Here is a 22751-nt window from a genome sequence, read left to right as displayed (position 1 = left end):
AAAGAAAAGTGGAAGTAACACGAAAGTAAGAGAGATTGAGAGTGATGAGAAATAAAGAGAGAGTAAGGGGTCAGCGAGTGAGAGAACACAATGTGCCGTATACTGTACAGCACAAAAAGACTGTTGCGCATGCAAATTTTCATTTAACAAGCCCCAACAAATACAGACACAAGCGCAGCCATTTATCTTTCCAACACATACTACAATATGTAGTTTCACTTTCTATTCACTTCTGTGTGCCTCATAGAACCACGCTTGACATGAAAATTGTCAATTCCCTTGAGAGAGAGAGAAAACTAGTACGTTTCATCATTTAGTACTGTTCTTTCTTTTTTTTTTTTTGATGGAAACTGCAAAACCATTTTTTCAGGATTCTGTCACGAATAAAGAGATTAAAAACAACAGCATTTATTTGAAATAGAAATCATTTATAACTTTATAAATGTATGTACTGTTAATTTTGATGATTTTAATGCATTCTTACTGAAAACTATTGATTTCTTACAAAATTAATATAATATAATTCAATAATAGTACAAGTTAGCGTTCTTTTTTTGTATTTATACATACAAAAAAAGAAAGAAACCTCTGTGTGCAAAGTATTAGAGGTCGTGCTGAACATTTTTGACATAAATAGAACCGTTAATGTAATGGAAAACATTTTCAAATGGTTACAGTCTCTGGGCTAAATTTGCTGAAAATTGCATTCAGCATTCCAATAAAAACATTATATAAGTAGCATTATGTGGGCTAATTATCACAATTGAAAATGGCAGGCCTATTTTAAAAAGGTGGAATTATGATAATGGTCCGTTGCGATTTGAGCATTATCTACTCAAAAGCATTGTTAGATCATTTAGATTAGTTCGATTTCCATTTCTGAAGCCAAACATGGAAGTTAAAAAAAAAAAAAAAAAAGATACTATTACGTCAGCAAAAACAGGCATTTCAGAGTGTTGATGAGACCTGTTGTGAATTTGGCACTAATTTAAAACACCAGGCAGTGGAGGTTAATGAAAACCCCATCCATCCTCTCTCAGGGCTTCATCTGCAGTGTTTGAGAAGCAGGCGGAGAGACACCCGGGCCAGCACACGAGGCCAACACATTGGGCTGCGTTCAGGCCAAACTGACGCACACACATTGCCTTACGTAATTTGCAGCCTCACTGTAGGCCGGCTGGGGGAGTTAGAGCCGGAGTGAATGGAGCGTTGGTATTGAATCCCTGCTGGATTGCAGTGCCCTACTTAAACCTAATGATAGAGAGGCCAATCAAACAGCTCTGGGGGACGAGGCAGACGCTACAGACACTGGACACCAGCTAACTACAGAAAAAAAGAGAGAAAGATTTTTTCAGACAGTGTTAACCTTCAGGTCTGAGAGACATTCATCAGCCAGACATCTGAATCGTAACATTACGTAATGCCTTCTGTCATTCACGGGGCCCTTCTGTTCTTCTTGATGACAAACGACTTCTTGTGACACAGTCTAGAAGGTTTTCTGTGCCCCTTTGGACAGCGGACACCACTGGAATCATGTATGTAATTAGACAATGTCACAGTTAGCATAACTGTTAGTCTGCATTAGGATTAAATATGTCAAAAGCAATGTTACAGATGACTGGTATACACTACACAATTTTCCACTTCATTTTTGTGACACGCTCCAGCTCACGGAGACCGAGACGGTAGAAAGCACATCCTGTTTGTTTTAGTTGCGAGTGACCCTTTACAGTTTCAGAGCAAAGTTCTTTTTCGTTCTTTGTTTAGGGATAATACGAAGTTTGAAATACGTGAGCAGCGGTATACTGTTATCGAACATCCCGGCACCAACCACACTAAAGACAGCAACGTTTACATGAACATGTCAATATGTGCTGCAAGCTTTCCTCTCAGTAACAAAATAAATACAACAAAAATGAGAGAACAGCAAGCATGTTTTTAAAGAAAGCATAAGAAAAGCATCTGATCATAGAAACATGGGTATGTTTGCATGAGAAGTATTCTGTGTGAAGGGAGGCGGAGCCTCAGGGCACACCTACCTATTACTTAATCGCTACAGCCCAGTGAAGTATACTCTTAGAAAAAAAGGTTCTTTGGGGTTCTTTATAGAACCCTAGGGTTTTTTACTCAACTCCAAAGAACCCTTAAGTTCTATATAAGCAGAAAGAACCCTTTTTGGCACAAAAGGGTTCTTTGGGCTAAACCATGCTTTATGTATTTTTACACATTAGGCTATTTAAAAATATTATATGACATTATATTTGTGTTTTATTTCAATTTAACTTTGACACAACTTTATTTTGAAGAAAATAAACTTAAAATTTACACCTGCACTGTCAAGTTGAATAGAAAATAATTGCCATGTGATCCTGTACACTGAAAAAAGGCCTAACATCTAAATTAACTGGTTTACTTAAGTCTACTATCGCTGAATCAACCTATTAATTTATACCTACAAACTGATCAGGTAGAAATTTGTACTAGAAGTGTAAAGCAATCTGGACAGTTTTATCTATTTATTAATAGGCAGGCCTACACGCTATAGTCTTCTATTTAATCAGCACACTAACATAATTGCAAGTTAGTTATCATGTCATGTAAGATGCCATACAGCTCTTTTATTGACGAGCACCATGCCATATAATATGGAGTTTTAAGTTTTTAGATTCAGTGAAATTTTAAAAATCCTGTAGTGTGAGCTCGGCTTTAAATGATCACACAACACCTTGATGTGTTATGCTTATTGTTATTTCAGTTTTTAGTGATAAAATAGCTATAAAGGGTTCTTTTGATTTTACCCTTAAAAGGGTTCTATATGGAGCCTTTTAGGGGTTCCATATATGAAGCGCCTGATAGAACCTTTTAAGGTTCTATATGGAACCTTTTCTTCTAAGAGTGTATGAAGGTGTTTTGCAGCCAGAGAGAACTTTTCCGGAGAGTTCACTTTGGCAAGCCATTTTGAACTCCCAAAATGAACTTAGTTTTGGCCTGATTTTGTTCAAAGTGACGTCACATCAGTTCGTTCATCGATTTTCGTTTGAAGCATATCGGGGCCTTTACTCTTATTTGTATGAACTAAAATGGACTATTTTAAGTTGTTTCCACTGTTATCAAGAAAAAATGCAAGTGGTCTCGCCAGCACCTCCATGTTATGCAGTAGTGCGCTAACAGCTTCCACACTACACACAAACACTTAGATACACTTAGCCTAATCGCACAGATTTATCTAGGTTACTGTTAGAGTGGATGTAAAGATGCCATTATATTTTGAAGTTGATGAATGGTAGATGAAAGGTAGGATTTCCTGCCCGATATACTGTCATCACCTCAAGGACAAGCCGTTAACGATCTGTCCATCACGGCCAGTTTTTTTTCTCTGCGACTAACTAAAACTATTTTGGTTGACCAAGCCTTGTTTAGTCGGCTATTAGGAGGATAGCTCTAGTATCATCAAACACATGATCTGAAAGTAGTAGTATTTAGAAATCTAAATATTTGGACAACAGAGATTTGCAGTGTGAAAAGTAATTTGACTGGAAATGACATCAGTGATGACCTATAGCCAATGAGAGAGCAAGATACAGGGCAAGGGAAATTTCAGAGGAACAGCGAAAAATCATGTAGCGTAAACCCAGCATTAGCCAATGCTAAAATAGATAACTATATAGAGCAGTGCTTTTCAAAGTCCGTACTCCGGTCTGGATCCGGACCTGGAGGGAATTCAGTCTGGACCCGCCGCCATTTCGTATTTCATGAGCACTAATTATTTCCTATTTTGATAAACGCATGTTAAACTTGTAAATAATTTGTTTAATGTCTTCTTAGAGATGGTCCGAAATGAAAGGGAAGGCGAGATATTGAAACTTTTCCATCATGACATTTGTTATCATGATATTCAGTGAGCATATGACGCTTGACATAATCGAGCAACATTTCAACACTAATGTGAGAAATTAAACATTTTTTTTTTTGTAATCACTTAGATTATGGCCATTTGACTTATAGCAGTGTCCAGTGTTTCCCATACATTGAGTTACTTCAAACTCCAAAAATAGATTTTCCAAAAGCATTATACTTCATTGAATAAACTGAGCACTGCACATTTCAAAATTAAAATGCAGCAGCAGTTTTTTTAAAAAATGAATGCATCTTTACAAAGAACCGATCATCTTCAGAAAAGCTTTGATGTCATATTGTTTCGTCTTTCCTAGCGTTTGTGAGCGCAGTGCTTATTTGATTATCGCTATACCGCTATATCTCCTGCTCCAACAGCGCCTCTTGCTGGCAGGGAATGAATTTGCATTTGCAAGTCTGTGGGAAACACTGGTGTCCGTCAACAAACAAACAAACAAAAAGTGTGCTTCAGAACTGATTAGACAATTACCACTAATACAACTATTACCATCTTGTGCCCTGCAGTATTAATTTACTCAAACTCATACATACAGTTTTATTACACCAAGTATCATAGCATGGATATGCTTTTAGTAAACAAAAAAAAAAAAAAAAAAAATCATCGGCCAAACATATCAACCAAAAAAAAACAAACAAAAAAAAGAACATCAGCATCATCTATCGGCCGCCCTGATTTCTAAATATCGGCATCGGCCAGAGAAAAACCCTTATCAGTCGACCTCTGTTGCTGACACTTAAATGAATTGTTTTGCCACTATTGCAATTGATATTAATGTATTATGAATGCAAATGGCATTTATTTGTTATGCATGTTATGTATGTTTATTAAAAAAAAGTTTTGTAATAACCAATTGTTCTGGTCCGAACCTTTGACACTGATGAAAATTAAAATTTGGACCTTTAAATGTAGACTTTGAGAACCCCTGACATACAGTTTTATTACACCAAGTATCATAGCATGGATAATCATACAATTTCACTGGTATTGGCATGAAATATGCAGAAATGCATTTCCTAAACTCTCAAACCATAGGAAACACTCATGCGTCCAGCTGTCAGGTGCACAGTTTTCTTCATACTAAGACATCAGAGCCACTTCAACCTCTTCAGCCTTACTATATATAACTAGCTCTCTGTCATGTGACACATAATTCAATCAATTGTTAAAAGCAGCTTCTCAGAGGCAGCAGGGGACTTTCACGCAGTAAGGTAGGTGTTTCGGGCTGAAACCATGGACGATCACCATGAGAGGCGTCGAATGTTAGACATGATTACAGAGGCGGCTTTGAAATGCTATCAGCTTTTCCCACTAACTGACACAATCTGATTGGCTGAAGAGGATTCATCACAGATGGAGGGGACCAAAGTGCAAAAGATTAAGAATACCAAATATCTGATACAATAGAGGCAACGTCAAGCAGCTTTGGGATAAATGTACGAAATCCAAGTTTGCAAGTATGGTGGTAAATCAAATTCTTTAATCAGCGAGTTTTGAAACTAGTCTGCAGTACCAGTATTAAAGAGCACTGATTCAATTAAAGACTTGACGACACAGCAATACTGACAAGAAATAAAAAAATTTAAAAAAAAAATAATAATAAAAAACTAAACTAAAATTAAGATAAAATTACAACAAAACCTTAAAAAAATTAAATAAAACAAAACTAACAAAAACTAATTAAAACAAAACAAACACACTAAACCCAAAATGAAATTAAACAAAACAAAAAAGCAGCAACACTTCTTTGAACTTGCGGCCTTTAAATTCAACAACAAAACCACTGTCAAAAAACTAAACTACAATAAAAATAAATATAATAAGACTAAACCATAAACAAAAACTAAAAGAAACAAAAATAAAAAATAATCTAAAATAATTAAAAATGGAACATAAGCAAACTACAAATAAATAAAACAAAAGTGACAACACTAGACTGGACTTGCAAACTTTGATGTCAACAACATAATATTTTAAAGTATTTTCTCTTATATGTTAATATCCAAATTGATTTAGCAGTCCTGATTGTACAAAGTTACATGGTTAGTTGTATTTGTCCTGTTGTTTGGGACCAGACCTCACCAGCAACCCATTTCTGGGCAATGACCCACTGGTTGAGAACCACCATCATAAATCTCAGAAACACCTTTTAATACTGTGCTGATAACAATCGCTCTCAAGATCTTTGCAGATACTCTGATATGTTTATATTATCAGGAATTGCTACACTAGTGTTCAAGTGCTATATCTCAATGGAGTTTTTACAGAGATGCCAACTGCTGTCAGGCTGGGAGGGCACAGTAATGAAACCACAGGCTTGAAGTGACTGATAAGATCTCTACTGAGTGGGCGTGCTTGAAAAGGAAAGAGACACTTTCTTCCTTTTCTTTTCCTCCCTCAAGTTAGAAGCAATTATGTTTCCTTAATGGGTTGTTGATGAAATTCTCTTTGATAATGTAAGTGAAAATAATGTAAAACAAAGTTAATGCCAGACTGCTTTTGACAGGTTTACAGTTAGCAGATGTCCCGCAAGCTGCATGCATCACCCACATACGCTCAAGAATGAGTCAGAGATGTTCGTGTCCCCTAAGGCAGGGGGAGACAGTCAGAGGTGTCTGATATCCAGACACCCCCACACAGAACTCCGTGATGACTAGTGGTATGGTGACCGGCTTGTGTTAAAACTCCCGGTGAGCGACATGTGTCTAATAAACCTCTCTGCTCTAAATATATGCATGCACAGAAATATGTGCGATCTGCTGAGAAATCTAGCACTAGTATTACACATAACAATACATAATATAAATCATGGGTCACCTGATAATATAATTCTGACCATCACTGATAAGACAATAAATATATTTTATTTTATGTTATGACTGATGATTGATAAAAAGCAGATTCAAATTGTAAACTATTTGGCATAAATTAAAAGTAAAATCATTTTAAATGATATAAGTGAATTGAGACAAAACATTTTAATAAACAGAATGGAAAATAAATATTCATTTTGAGATTGTTATTATATTATTAGTGTTTTCAAGATTAAGTGAGAATAATCTAATGTAAAAATGAAGGAAATTAGCATTAAAAATAAATAAATAAATAAATGTCCAATATCAACTGATTAAAAAAAAAATACATGCAATATCAATCTGCCAAACAGCCATCTATCTATCAGTTAATCACCAAGGCAATATTTGTCCTTTTTGTTTATGTTACTACGAGCTACGTTAAACAAAGTTATCCATCTAATATATATATATTTCAGCACTTTTTCAATTACAAAAAATATTTTTTAATAGTAATTTTTGACTAAATCTAAAACTAAAACAACCCTGATCAATATATTGTGCAACCCTAAAATTAAATTAAAGGTTAAAGGTCATGCAAAGTTCTTGCACTGCCTTTTAAGTTATGAAGATTGATACTGGTTAGTTAGCACACACTACTAATTTAATAAGCTTCTAAAATAAGCACATCTTTTTCTGATGTAAACTTAAATAGTGAAATATAATTATTCTAGCTAACTCCTCAACTACTAATGCTACATACTGCATACACTGTAGAAGCAGCAAAGAGTAAAAATCAATCAACGGTTCAATCAAAAACGCATCTGTTTCTGTTCAAATATGGGTCAAATCATAAAACAGGCTTGCCTTGTTTAATATTTATGAATGACTCATAAAGGCGGGCTACAATCAGCTACTTTAACCTAGTTAAGTTGTGCTAATTAGAGCCACACAAACAGTTCAACATGAATGTAGCATGACCAGCTTCTGGAAGCCCCTGCGCTTTAAGTAGGTCGCAGCTGGTGCAGTGAACAGGGCATAGCCCACGACAGGGCCGGGGAGGCACTGATATGGATCATTAATTATTTACAGCAGTAGGGAAGGAGAGGGCCAGTCAGCCAGGCAGACTCTGAACAGCCTGCTGCTGTTCCACACACAACATGAGCCATGTCAGACCTCCACTAATCAACAGCACTGCGGAGGCAGAGAGAGATAATGAGGAACACTGACACATTTCTCAATCATTCACTCCCATTAGCAGCTCTAGAGTATGTTAAAGATGCCGATGATAAGTGTTAGTGGATGCCCAATCAGAGGCATTCTCTGGTGGGTGGAACTGTGGAGCGGTTCTAAACTCATGCCCCGCCCCCACCCCATCTCCATGCTATGTAATAGACCTTAGTAGAGTAGATGGCCTAGTTAATTTGATGTGAACGGAAATTAGGCTATCAATTATCCAGCCAATTTAACATTAAAAATACATCTTTCTGTCCACTGGAAATTTGTGGGAAGACATATTTTAGTGGTTTCTCAGCTGAACGATTAACAAAGTGCGTCACTGATATATAAGGGTGTCCAGGATAAATAAAAAGGAGTTAAATCTACTTGGAAACACGTGTGACAAATTCTTAGAAATGTGCTCTTTGGATTCATGTTGATAAAAAAAAAAAAAAAAAAAAAAAAAGATTTCAATTGAATTACTCCTCAAAACCGTAATATGGTGTAAAGATAAAAATATATATTATATTTTCCTGGAATTCATTCTAAAAAAAAATGAAATAAAACAAATAAATCACAACCCAAACGATAGTTTTTTTGGGGCCCGATACCGATATTAATTTTATTTTTTTTTTTTAAAGAGGCCGATATCGATATATCAGCCGATATTCTTTGTGTGTATTATAGTACAGCACCAGCCAAAAGTATGGACACTTTCCCATTCGTGTGTCCAAACATTTGACTGGTACTATATATAAAATACAGTATGTACATAAACAGAACATACATACAAAAACATATTTTGCAATGATCACTCAAATGTGGTGATCAAACACTTATAATGACGTGACAGAGATATGTAATGGAGGCAGGGCATTTAACAATTTAACAATAAACTTTATTATCCAAAATGAGTCTGACCTCAGTGCAGTGAACAGTAAAGTTAAAGTTCATTCAACTTTAATTCAATTAAATTCCATTCAACTTATTCCATTGAAGTTTATTTCACTTCGGGACACTCATTCACGGATCGGCGCTACTGTCTTCACACACAGATGAAACTTACTAGAGAAGTGTGAAGTGTGACATATACCTCTGTAAATAAATACAATATAAATTCACGTCTCGCACACTTTAATGCCCTTTGAATGTAATATGTACATCCTCTTGGAACTGGAATCATGGTGGAATTTCATGTGAAGTCCACTTCGCAGGGCACTCAGCTTGAGGAGCCCTCTCGAATGCCACCCTCTGCGCATAAGTAGCCCCCTGGGATCGCTAGGTGCCGGACCGCAAATTTAACCACCCGTAACTCCCGAACCCCAGGGGCTATCGCCAGGGGTGTGTTCTCATTCGAAAGAGGGCCTCTAGACGTACACTCACAAATATGACACATTAATTAATATATACAGTTGGGACAATATTTATTTGATCCCCTGCTGATTTTGTAAGTTTGCCCACTTACAAAGAAATGAAGGGTCTATAATTTTATGGTAGGTTTATTTAAACGGATAGAGATAGTATATCAACCAAAAAATTGCGTTTTTTATTTCACGGCTTTTGGACTGAAGGAATGCAACACCCGCTGAGTGCCATGAAACAGCTTGAAAGATCAAAGACAATTTTTAATATAACTCCGACTGGATTCGTCTGAAAGAAGAAAGTCATATACACATAGGATGCCTCGGGGGTGAGTAAAACGCAGCCTAATTTTCATTTTTGGGTGAACTAACCCTTTAAGGCAGTTGGGAACACAGTCACCAAGCAAAATATTGGTAACACACTACGCCACAATGGACTGAAATCCTGCAGCGCCCGCAAAAACCCAAAATACAAAAATGCACAAGCACATTCAAATTTAAACAAAGAAAAAGAAAATCTAAATTATTCAGAGAAGGCTTGGGAGAAAGTGCTGTGGTCAGATGAGACCAAAATTTAGCTCATTAACTCGACTTGCTGTGTTTGGAGGAAGAGAAATGCTGAATATGACCCCAAGAAGACCATCCCTATAGTCAACCACGGAGGTGGAAACATTATGTTTTGGGGCTGTTTTTCTGCTAAGGGTACAGGATGACTTCACTGCATTGAGGGGCAAATGGACGAGGCCATGTTCTGTAAAATCTTGGACGAGAACCTTCTTTCCTCAGCCAGAACACTGAAGATGGGTCATCGATGGGTCTTCCAGTAGGACAATGACCCGAAACATACCGCCAAGGCAAAAAAGGAGTGGCTCTAGAAGAAGCACATTAAGGTCATGGAGTGGCCTAGCCAGTCTCCAGACCTCAGTCCTATAAAAAAAATCTGTGGAGGGAGCTCAAACTTTGAGTTGCCAAACAACAACCAAGAAACCTTAAGGATTTAGAGGATCTGTAAAGAGGAGTAGATCAAAATCCCTCCTGATGTGTGTGCAAACCTGGTGACCAACTGCAAAAAAAAAAAAAAAATCTTACCTCTGTGCTTGTGGTTTTTGCACCAAGTACTAAGTCATGTTTTGCTTGGGGATCAAATACTCATTTCAGTCACTGAAATGCAAATCAATTTCTAACCTTTATATAATGTTTTTTTCTGGATTTTTTTTGGTTGTAATTCTGTCTCTATACATTAAAATAAACCTACCGTAAAAATTACAAACCCTTCATTTTTTGTAAGTGGGCAAACTTACAAAATCAGCAGGGGGTCAAATAAATATTTTCCCCACTGAAACTGTCCGCAAACCATAGCTCTTTTGTGGAACACTTCTCATGACAAACACCTGACTGGTCAGACAGTTTACTTGTGATTACGGAGTGCCTGACCAGATGCACCAGAGGTAGTCCTTCAAACATTGTGTCAGTGTCAGTACTGCACCTGATCAAGTCTGAATGATCATGAAAGGTAAAATAATGATCACAATTATTACATCATTTTAATTGTTCATCCCATGTGCGGTGTAGTAACTGGACAAAGGGTGTACTCACACGGTGATCTAAGGCGATCTAAACCGTGCCCGATCACGTTTGACCCCCAAAGCCTGGTTCATTTGAATAGTGTGATCGCTCTGTACCGCACCCAGGTGCGGTTCATTTAGCCGTCCCTGGCTCGCTTGGAAAAGGTGGACCAGAGCATGATTCAGTTGGGTTCGAGCACAGTATGCATGTAGTGTGATTGCTAACTGCGTCAGAGAAGATATTTTGTGTGCGCTACTGTCATCATTACGACCGCAAACATTGGAGTGGGGAGGGGGGATAATCACGCTCGGGCTCGGTTCAAGGTAACTGTGCCTAGTGTGAGTGCACCCTAAAACGATGTTGTTTAAAAACTGGGAGTAAAGGGACCTGCACACAGGGATCACACAGCAGTGCAGTCAGTCAGTGAGTGCAGTAACAAATCTAGCGGGATTCCATAAATAAACGACACAGAATCCCACTATTCGCCTACGCAATTATTAAATTCAGGCAAACTTTAACATACAACCTCTGTGGACAAAATTTAATACCTTTTTATTAATTAAAGACTTTTTTATTAATTAAAGACTTTTTAATACTTATCAGCCGCGCCACGAGGATGTGCTGTTTCTATGTGTATTTAGCTCTGATTTGAAAGAAAACAGTGCATCCTTGTTGCGCGGCTGATACAGAAGAGCATACGCAGCATACAGTGATATGGAGAGACACAGAGGAGACTGCTGACAAAGGAATTGTTAAATAAAGTCGTTATTTTTGTTTTCCTCGCTTACAAAAAGTATTCTCGTCACTTCATAACATTACAGTTGAACCACTGATGGCAGATGGACTATTCTGACGATGTCTTTCAGACATTTCTGGACCTTGACAGTGTAATTACCTGGCAGTCAATGGGACAGTCACAAGCCTCCCAGTTTTCATCCAAAATATCTTAAATTGTGTTCCAAAGATGAACAAAGCTTTTGTGGGTTTGGAATGACATGGGGGTAAGTGATTAATGACAAAATTTTCATTTTGGGGTGGAGTATCCCTTTAAAGTTCTTGGACTTTTTGAACTGTCAAAGTTTATAAAGAGATAGTAAAAAAAATACATTTGAATCAAGTGTTTAATCCAAGTCTTTTGAAGAGACAAATGATGAACAGATTTTATCTAGGCTTTCATTGACAAAAACACTGATCAATGGATATACACAGTGCACATAAATTACAATAAACAAAAGCTCAAATGTGCTTGATTGACGCACAACAACCGATGAGGTTTGTTGTGTTTCAAGCAAGTACTGTTGCATTTACCAAATTCTATTCATATGGAATTTGAACAACATTAGAGGGAGTCAATTTTCATGTTTGGATGAATCCCCAAACCATCTACTCTAAATGTCTACTCTAAGGACAAGATTTGGCTATACAAAAAGTGTACAAACCAAGCCAACAAGAGAGTTCTAAACTGCATTATTTTCTATGCGTTTTCTAATCTTGACAGATTGGAAGTATTTTATTGAAAATATAACATCCAGTACAGCATCTCAATTGTGCTCAGACTCCTCTTTTTCAAGTACTATATTCTCTTGAGGAAAGTCCTCCATCTCTTTACCCCATCTACCGTTTCTTGCCATAAACAGATGTGCCAGCCTGCAACACTCAACAAAGGAGGAGGAAAAGAGAATGAGGCAGCGCAGGGAACTTCCACTCTCCAGCATACTGAGCAATGACAGCTTCTTGTTCTCTCCTCCAGTGATATCATTTAAAGTCCGCAGGGATGACTCCCTACTGGAAAGCTTTGCTGCCATCAACACAACTGAGAAGAGACTCTCTATCTGGGACAGTTGGAGGGTTATAGGGAGTTATGTTTGTTTGTGATTCAACAGAACTAAAAATACCATGTTTGATCACTGACACCAAATGAACATCTGAAGACTCGTGTTCGGGAGGGTTTACTCATCCAAACAGAAAAGAATCGCAGTCGATCGCTTCAGTCCCTGAAGGCAACAACAACAGGGATAAAAGTTAAACTGCAGCACCAGCATGCGTTGTCTTTCCAGTTCTGACAACCAGCTTCTCAACCTGGCTTCTAAACTAGCTTGACTTTATCAAAAGTGCTGTGTGGTTTGGCCAGCTTGACCAGCAAAATTTTTAATGGCTATGCTAGGTTATCAGTTAGACTAGCACCAAAACAGCACTAACCTCCATTAACAAGCTGTTTTTTCCGGCATGGTGAGTTTTATCCCCGTATTAGGGATGGGCGTATCGATCCTGAAGTATCGATACTGATGCGAGAATCGAAAGTATCGATACTCAAATAAAAATATCAATACTAAGGTTTGTTCATCTGAACACACACAAATGCTGCAAGACAAAACTAATCAACCACAGAGAGAAACAGGGCTGCGTTTCATAAGAAAGCATTGATGTTTTTTGGAATGGCAGTAAGAAACAAAACAATCCTTACCAAATGACAGAACCATGCTTGTCAGAGAACAGAAAAAAAAAAACATATATGCTTGAGTTATTTCACAATAAACAAATTGTGCAATTACATTTATTTAAATTGAAAGTTAAATGTTCATATTGATCGTGTTCTATTCTGTAATGTTAATATAAATCATAACTGTCAGAATCAAAAGGTTGCATTTTATGCATGCAACAGCCTTTCAGTGTCAGTCCCTTATGAAAATGAACCATGGTGGTTTTACTAAAGTAACAAAAAATAAAACACAATATTTTTAAATTAACAAGTATACAAAGACAATAAACATTTTAACCGTGTAAACAAAAATATAACCTACTAAATTGCAATTAAGGTGCATTGAATGTTTAAAATGCATTTCAAATATCAAGTTAAGTGGGTGTCATTACCCTTTTAACTCTTAGTAATTTACTAATCAATTTCATAATTTAAAAATTCAGTTTAGAAGTATTGTATCGGTATCGATATCAACGATACTGGCCTTTAAAGATATCATTATTGTATAGAAAACAAAATAAGTGTTATCGCCCATCCTTACCCCTTATATTCTATTGTGGATCAGCTGGATGCAAATTGATATTTACGGTGTCAGAAATACTGATTAATCTATGACTTTTTTTTCCTTTACACTGCCGTTTTCTCATTTAGGGCCATGAACATGCCTGCAAATTGTTGAAACTCTGACATGCTGAAATGTTTGTACAAAATTTATGTTGCAATTGTTTATCAGATTTGTGGGTCTGTTTTAACCATTTTAATAATAATAATAAACTTTATTTTATAAAGCGCCTTTAAAAGCAGCTTCTCAAAGCACTGAACACAATATAGACAATACAATAAAAAACAATACAAAATCAACAAGCAAATGCAAGTTGAAAAAATATGTCTTAAGTTGAACCGTAAAAACATAATTCTGAGCATCCTTAAGTTCAAGAGGCTGAGAATTCCAAAGGACAGGAGTATAGAAAGAGAAAGCGTGTTTGAGAGGTGTTTGAGGAACAACCAACAAGTTTGACTGAGAGGAACGCAATCTATGACTAGGAATGTATAGATGTAACAATTCTGTAAGGTTATGTGGTGCCAGTCCATGTAATGCTTTAAAAGTAAGCATCATAATTTTGTAAAAAATACAGAAAAACTGTAAATACATTTATGGCCAAAAACTGTAGATTTTACAGTAATTTACAAACTAGAAAATTCAACAATGCACACTTCTATTAAAATCTGTTTTGTACCTTTAACATACTGACAACCACCGTAATAATGAAGGTGGTAAAAGAGAAAGCCACATGAAGAATCAAAGCTCATCACAAGTAGCTTCGCCACAAGCAGAAGTTTATATTAATATATAGAAGGTGCTCAGAGTCATTCATGCAAACACAAAACAATATCATGGTAACACACAATACTTAAATAATGCAATAAACTTTCATTAAACAACAGAAGATGTAACAAAGAACAAATGTACACAACTGATAACAAAAACTATTAAAAAACATAATTATTTAAACTAAATAATTTCAAATGTGGAGTGTAACACAGGAAATTATGGGAATATCAGTTTACAGTTTTTGACTGTAAATTATACATTGATTTGTTCTTCTTTACTTTAAAAAAAAACTGTAAAATTAACAGCATTTTACTGTAAAATTACATGAAATGTCAGGTTAGATCTTTTACAGTTTTTCCCTGTATATAGTACGGGAACTTACTGTTAACAGTTTTTTTTCTTAGCATTTTTACAAAATTTTACAGTTAAAATTACACTTATTTTTTTTACAGTGTAGCTTAAGGTAAATACATCCAAATTTGACTTCTGCTAAGCAGTAGAAAAAACGTTCAAATTTTATTTCTACAATTTATGATATATATTACACGTTCATAATGCTAAACAGCTTAAACCATTGACAAACATTTTGAGTTTAAAGCTGGGTATTATGCCTACAATGCATAGTCTGTCAAAGCTGTGCTGAGACCCGTGTCTATCGCTGTAATACAACATTTAAATATGTGTGGATATGTCACTTCTAAAGAGAAGCTTAACTGATTTGCCCCTTTCAATTAATTGCTGTTTTTTAGCTGTTTCTATGCTTCCATAAAAAATTAGAATAACACAACAAACCCTAAAAATAACACTGGCTACAACTAAAAATAAAAAAAACACATCAAAACCTAAAAAGCAAATCCAGTCTGGTGAGCACATGCTGATGGCGGCCATAAAACTGGGTCATAGCAATTCACTGTATGTGACGCACTAAATAGGCATGCTGGACAACAGGCGTGATGGCAAATAATGCTAATATTATTTTGCACTTACTAAAAAGGAGTTCACAACCAGGCTAATCATCCTGCAGCCTAATTTCTTCCTGCAGACACACACCCAAAAACTGACACTGCTCCCTCATGATCTTGTGTAAGCACAGGCGTTCCTTGTAGTGTAAAATTATCATTAGATGCACTGACATGACTACATCACAAGCCTCACAAAACATGACATGCCAAAACCTCCTAGTTACAAATTTAATGGCTACTTGTTGGAGCCCGGAGTTCATGAGTTCATCCAGTCATGCCTGGCTGGACCTGGTGTAGTCTTGTTGAAAATCAAACAATGGACAATAATGGAAGTAAATGGTCAACATGGATTTATTCATAGAGCCTGAACTGTCCCAACAACAACAACAAAAAAAGCCCCAACATCAAATGCAGGGCTCTATACAAAATGATTAGAGCAATTCTGTAATTCAATCAACTTAAAGTAATGTAAAGTAATGCTCTGAAATGTTTAATTGAAGTCTGGATCCCCACAATGTGAGAAGAATATAGGAATTAGAAGCCGATGAATATGACTAAAGATTCATCAATGTTCTATGTTTCTTTATTAGACAGTACTTTATTGTACAGTACATCATTAGTGTGGACAAACTGTTGGCAGAGGCTACGAGAGCAGCAATTTTTCAAATAGCTTGCAAGGAGATTGGATCACATTAACCTGGACATTCTGTGGCTCCGCCAGGGCAACGATGAGTGTATATAGACACACCAACACATATATTCTTGTACCATCTTTGGGAAGTGGAGTAAACCTGTTTGGATTGACATCACCTCAAACCAAAGCAGAACTGCCTTTTAGAGGTTAGGAAATACATATAGACACCCACACAAGTAATGACTGAAAAAATCAGTTGACTTTGCCCCACTGATGAAGTTGTCAGAGAGCCCTTGGTGTGCAGTACACATCCGCTGATGGGTTGGATATCAGTGGAAGAGACAGTGCCTGCCTGACAGGAGACAGACAGTCTGGGTTCTTCAAAAAGCAGAGACGACAATGCTGGAATTGAAAGGAAGAACCAAAAACACGTTCCAAGTACTTCTAAATGCAATGTTTGTATTCAGGTTGATTTTGAGAAACAATTTCTCAAAAAAACTTAAATGCAAAGACTCAAAAAATTTTTATGTGGTATAACCAAGTTAAAACCATTAGCATTTTCCTTGCAGCTTGAATACATGTGTGTGCAGTACGTTACAATTTTTTTTTTAAATATGTGTCAAATTAAAATTTTACATTTTTTGTGAGTTGCACACGACATATCACAACCTAACTGCCATAACAGGATCCTTGTTATAAAAGGATCCAATTACGTGTCTTTTATTTGACAAAGTTTTTCAAATATCTCATGTTTCAAAATATATAAACATAAAAAATATATTACAAATATAACATTTAAAAATGAAATGAAAATTTAAAATGAAAATAAACTATATATATATATATATATATAAAATATAATAATATATATAATATATATATATATATATATATATATATATATATATATATATATATATATATAATAACATATATATATATATATATATATATATATATATTATAGTGCATTCATTGTTATAAGAAGTTTGTATATTAATCACAGAAGTTTTGACTAAAAGCCTTCTTCAGTGTCATTAAAAAAAAGGAAAAAAGAGAACATGTATTTTATTTTTGATTTTAATCCATCATAAAATAAGTGCATTCATTGTGTATTAAAGTTAAAGTACTTGCTAAACCATCATCTTAAAATGCAGAAGATACACTATAGTCTTGAGCCTCCAGCTCCAACTGTGTGGTGGATACTGTGGAAGGTTAACACAGCGCCTACCAAAAGACAGAGAGTTAAACTTGCCAAACAAAGCCCAACAGACATCTCAAGAGAGGAGCAGAGGAGGGAGACTCCATCCATCATTCTCCTGGAGTAGACAAAGAGGCAGCTTGCACCAAAGCTTCATGTGCCATCCCTGTAATCTTGTGGCTTGAAAAGCTCAGAGGGATCAAGACTGGTGACACACCCTGTGCTTGTATGGCTCTCGGACATGGCAAGGGCACCACTTCTGCATCGGTCCAGGGGTCTTTGAAGGTTTTGTATAATGACTAGCCTTGCTGTTAAGAACAATGTCCTTGCTTGACCCTCCTATACGGGCCGGAGCATGATTCAAACCGAGGGGAATTGCATCATAATCATACGTTAAATCTCGCCACGTAAATCCAACCTTCGCGCTCATCTGATGGCACAGAGCCCAAATTCAGCTCGAAGGTGAAATTAGTTAAATCTCTGGGTTGGGGGGGGTGGAGGTTCACAAAGCCAAAATACACAAGAGTGTGTGGAGCCACAGCTATTACCCAACATTACTGATTACAGTGTGGAGAGATCCCTAAGGCCGATGGGGATCGTGGTTATGCAGAACAGATGGGCCTTTATTAGCAGCGAGTGTCTGAGGGAGATTTGCAAGAGATTCGGTGTTTACAGCCTCTTCAGCTGATGATAATGAGCCCGAAGACGAAACGTCAGCTAGTGAGAATGAGCAGAGACAGGAAGTGAAGGAAATGAAACCAATCAGTGCTGATGGAGAATATGTGAAAGACTTGAAAACAGTCTAGCAAGGAAATGTAAAAAAACAAGCGGCGGATGAGAAGGGGGGTGGGGACGGCAACGAGCATGTGACTGAGATAGAGAGAGAGCGCAAGAGAGGAGGAGGAGGGGAGATTGACATTCTCTCCTCCCCAGAGCCGCAGGCCTGGTCTCCAGCCACTGTCCCAGATGGTTAGACTGAGAGAGGGAAAGAGAGATGTTCCTGCCACTCATAAGCTCTACAATTACTGAGAACGTAATGGTCTTAAAGTACCAGCATCAAGCAGGCCCAAAAAGCCAACGTCCATTTACCAATGCTGATCATATTCATGAATCTTTTAAACTGACAGCCACTTCAAGTTGCCACAGGGAGAGCACTGTATAATAAACACATTAAGCGGCAAACGGCGGATCTGGAGCGGTTCGAGGGCACAGGATGCTCGCGGCTGGAATGGATTTCCCTTATCTGTCCATCAGAAGTGTACTGTTTGCTCTAGCACTGAGCCTGTCGGAACATTTCGAAACGCTGGGTTAACTGTATTCCCATAACTGAAAGTGTAACAGAGAGGGGGTTAAATCTCTGATGTGTATTGATGGGTTTTGGGTTACAAGAGGCACAGATGCAAGTGAGAAAAATCAATAAACTTCTCTAGTGCATGCTAGGTGGGAGGGTCCACATTCTGCAGCTGACAAACCGAGCTCGGAAGATTAGATCGCCGACGAGCTTAAATACCACCTCCTGTGTTCCGGCCTCTCTGAATTATTTAAAAGAAAGAGTAAGATTTTTTCTTTAAAAGAAAGCGTTTATGGAACAAGGGTATTGTAAATAGCTGCCTCACACTGATGTTCTAATACAACAACTTAACCTACACTAAATAATATTGAACATTAGTTGAGCAAGGTGTGTTTGGCACATCCAGAAAGCTAACTGTAGTTTTTAGAGGTTTCTGTACATACAAAATGTCAACAATTCCAAACTAGTTCAAGAAAGCTTTAGCTAATAGAGTGCTGCAGAGATGACACATTTTTGTGAGCCAACCTGGCCTAAGATAGTTAGCATCACTCTGAAGTTATCCACACACACACACATCAAAAAAACTCCTTTCAATCCTATCTAAAATTAGATTTTTTCCATTGGCTTTATGCTGAAGTTATAAACAGAAAAGAGGCTTTTTGACCAAAAGGTTTAGGATTCTTACGTGTTCATCAAGATAATCTTCACAAATGAACACAACTTCTATGAATTTTATAGCCTAAATATAGTTGGCAGAAATAAAAAGCTTAAGTTATAAACTCTTTCAATCCTTATCTAAAATTTAGGCTACAATTTGGAAAGTTCGATCAACATACATTAGGGCTTTTGCATTAGCATTAGCTCTAACTGTCTACTGTTTGTTTTCTTTTTCAGGTCAACTGTTGTAATGATGCAGCAACAGTTTGAAAAGAATCTTGCAGAGCAAGTTAGATCTCATCAACATGGTTACAGCTAGTTACCTGAATAACAACACATCCCCTGACTGCACACGTACATCACAGAGTTATCTATTTGACATCTGAATTTACATTTGCAAGACATTTTTTTTTCTCAAGTTTTTGCTCTTCTGCAATATGTCTATAGAACGTTTCCTATCAGATGTCAAATAGACGATTTAAATTTATGATTTAAATGTATGTAAAACTGATGTCTGAAAGATGTCTATCAGAAGTTTGTACATAGCAGATGCTTTCCAGATGAAGTGATCTTTACCAGACATCTTGCAGACGTACGTGTGCTATCTGGGTCCAGTTTAATAGCACAAACATTTGATGCTAATTCTATCACCTTATTCATGACACAGTAACACAAGAATGCACATCAAATACGTACTATGGGCTACATGCTTAAACTTTACAGTTATACATTCAACTGTATCAATATGTCAAAGACAGACAGTTCAAAGATATATCTGTGGGATGTAAATACACTGCCTAGTCAATGTGCAAGCAGTTTAAGGGCCCATTTATAAGCAATGTTGATTTCTCAATACAGGACAGGTTCCTTTAAGGGCTATAGATGTGTGGATGACTTGCATTAATATATATATATATATAGAGAGAGAGAGAGAGTGCCTTTGCAAGATATGGACAGCGCTGAGCAGTTGACACCACATGCAACACTCAGCATAACCTGACACATGGGCTGGAATGCACATAGAGAAAACAAGTCAAGTCGAAGATCTTTGATGACTCTTACATAATCATCTGGATACATTGATTGTGCACTTGAAATTCCAGTGACATATTTCCAGCCAAATTTTACATTTCTCTTTTTTGTTGTTTTTGTAATGTGTTATGTGAATCACAAAACCTGCTCAGAGCACATCTTGAGAAACGTGTGCATTATATACACTTCTGATGGGCCCTAATAATATAAACACATACAGTCCGCAGTGGTTTGTAATAAACAGTTTCACATAATGGCAAATATTTATGGCTGTTACATGTTCTCACACAAAGTTAATGGCACAAATATAGTGTATGCGGTTCATCACCTCCAAATGAAAGAATGACTGAAGAAAAACTGTTAACCATCACACACTCATTCAAAGGACAGTTATGGTAATATCATTCAAATTATTCAAAAAAGGCAATGACTCAAATGAACCAATAAAACATAAATAAATTTGTATTATATTCTTCCAAGTTCATTGTGGAAAAAGTTTCTTCCTGAAGAGCATGCTTACTAATCTCACAATATAAGTGACAAGAACAAAACAGTTTTAAAAAAATTATTAATATTTTATTATTCAAAATTTGAAAAATGCCAAAAATTTTTTTAAAATTTTAATTAAAATTAAAAAATTTTTTAAAATTCAAATTTTTTTTTTTTTTAAATTTTTTTTTTTTTTTTTTTAAAAAAAAAAAAAAAATAAAATAACTTTTTATAAAAAAAATTTTAAAATATTTTTTTTAAAAAAACCCGAAAGGAATTTGGGGGGAGGGAAATTTTGGGTGATTTCCCTTTTAAATTTCCAAAAAAAAAAAAAACACGGGCAAAAAAAACCCTTTTTTTAAAAAGGGGGGGTTCCGGGTTTTAAGTTTACAAAACCCATTTTTAAAAAACAAGAAAAAAAAAAATTTTCAAGGTGCAAACAAAAAAAAGGGCCTTTTTTGCTTTAAAAAAATTACGGGGGGGAAAAAGACGTCCGCCCCCACAAAAACCAACAAAAACCCCCCTTTGTTTCCCAACCAAAAAGTGTTTTTTTACTTCCAAATATGTATTTATAAAAATTAATTAATTATAAAAAAAAAATTATAAAAATTAAAAATATTTTTTAACTTAGAAAAGGGGGTTTCTAAATTTTTTGGGATTTCTAAAATAATAAATTTTATTATTTTCCCCATCTGTGGGACAAAAAATCAAATCTTAATAAAAGAATCAAAAATAATTAAAACCTAAAAAAGTGGTTTTTAAATTTTTTTTTTTTAAAAAAAAGGAATTTTTTAAAAATTTTATAAAACCAAAAAATTTTGGATGGGGCCAAAATCGACTTTTAACTTGAAAGGGAAAAAAACCCCATAGGAATTTGATTTTCAGCAAACAAAGCCCCTTTTGCTTAAATTTGGGGGAAAACATCGCCCCAATTTTTTAAAAATTTGTTTTTAATAAAAATTTTTTTTTAAAAAAAAATTTAAAAAAATTAAAAATTTCTAAATAATAAAATTTTTGGGTTTTTTTAAAAAAAATTTTTTTCCCCTCCCAAAAAAAAAAAAAACCCTTTTTTTTGGGATGGATTTCTGAAAAGAGAAAAAAAATTTTTTAAAAATTATTTAAAAAATTATAAAAATAAATAAAATTTTATAAAAAAATTAAATTATTATATAAATTTTAATTTTAATTATATATATATTTTTTTTTTTAAATTTCTCTGGGGATCTTTTTTGGAAAGGCATATTATCGGGGGAAGACGTGGAGGGGGAAAGGCAAAAACCCCATGAAAGGGTTAGGGGAAAAATGAACAATTTGGGAAAAAAAAAACGTAACAGCCCAAAAAAAAAAAGGATAAAAAAAACAAATTGGGCATAGGCCTGAGGGAAACAGGCCTAAGACTTTAATGTTTTTTAAAAAAGGGCTTTTTTCCATCAAGGCTGCATTTTTTTGATCAAAAATAAGAAAAAAACAGTAATCTTGCAAAATTTTTTTAAAAAAAAAAAAAATGGTTCTTTTTTAAACCAAAAAAAAACATTTTTGGGGGAAAAAAAAATTTCAACCCCAAAAAAATAAAAAATATCCTCGAATATTAAATTAAAAATTTTTTAAATTTCAAGTGAAAAGTTTTGGCCCCCAAAGGCGGAACGTAAGTTTTTAATTTTGGAATAAAAAGTACAGTTTTTTCAAAAATAAATTTTTCTAAAATTTAATCTTCTACATTTAACAATTAAAAATTTGTAAATAAAAGTTTAAAATAAAAAAAAAAAAAGTTTTTAAAAATTTTAATATTTATTTTTTTAAAAAAATTTTTTTAAAAAGTTTTT

At 35.5% G+C, this 22751-nt stretch overlaps 1 protein-coding gene across 3 annotated transcripts in view; it reads right to left on the bottom strand.

Moving 5' to 3' along the window:
- ncoa2 (nuclear receptor coactivator 2) overlaps nucleotides 1–22751 on the bottom strand; it is a 93082-nt gene that overhangs the window by 51631 nt on the left and 18700 nt on the right. The gene's annotated exons all lie outside the window — the stretch shown is intronic.

This window comes from Cyprinus carpio, chromosome A24 (genome assembly GCF_018340385.1).
Source record: "Cyprinus carpio isolate SPL01 chromosome A24, ASM1834038v1, whole genome shotgun sequence".
In the NCBI taxonomy this organism is placed as follows: Eukaryota; Metazoa; Chordata; class Actinopteri; order Cypriniformes; family Cyprinidae; genus Cyprinus; species Cyprinus carpio.
Note: the sequence above shows the minus strand (reverse complement) of the source record. Positions and strands in the feature narration are given on the sequence as shown.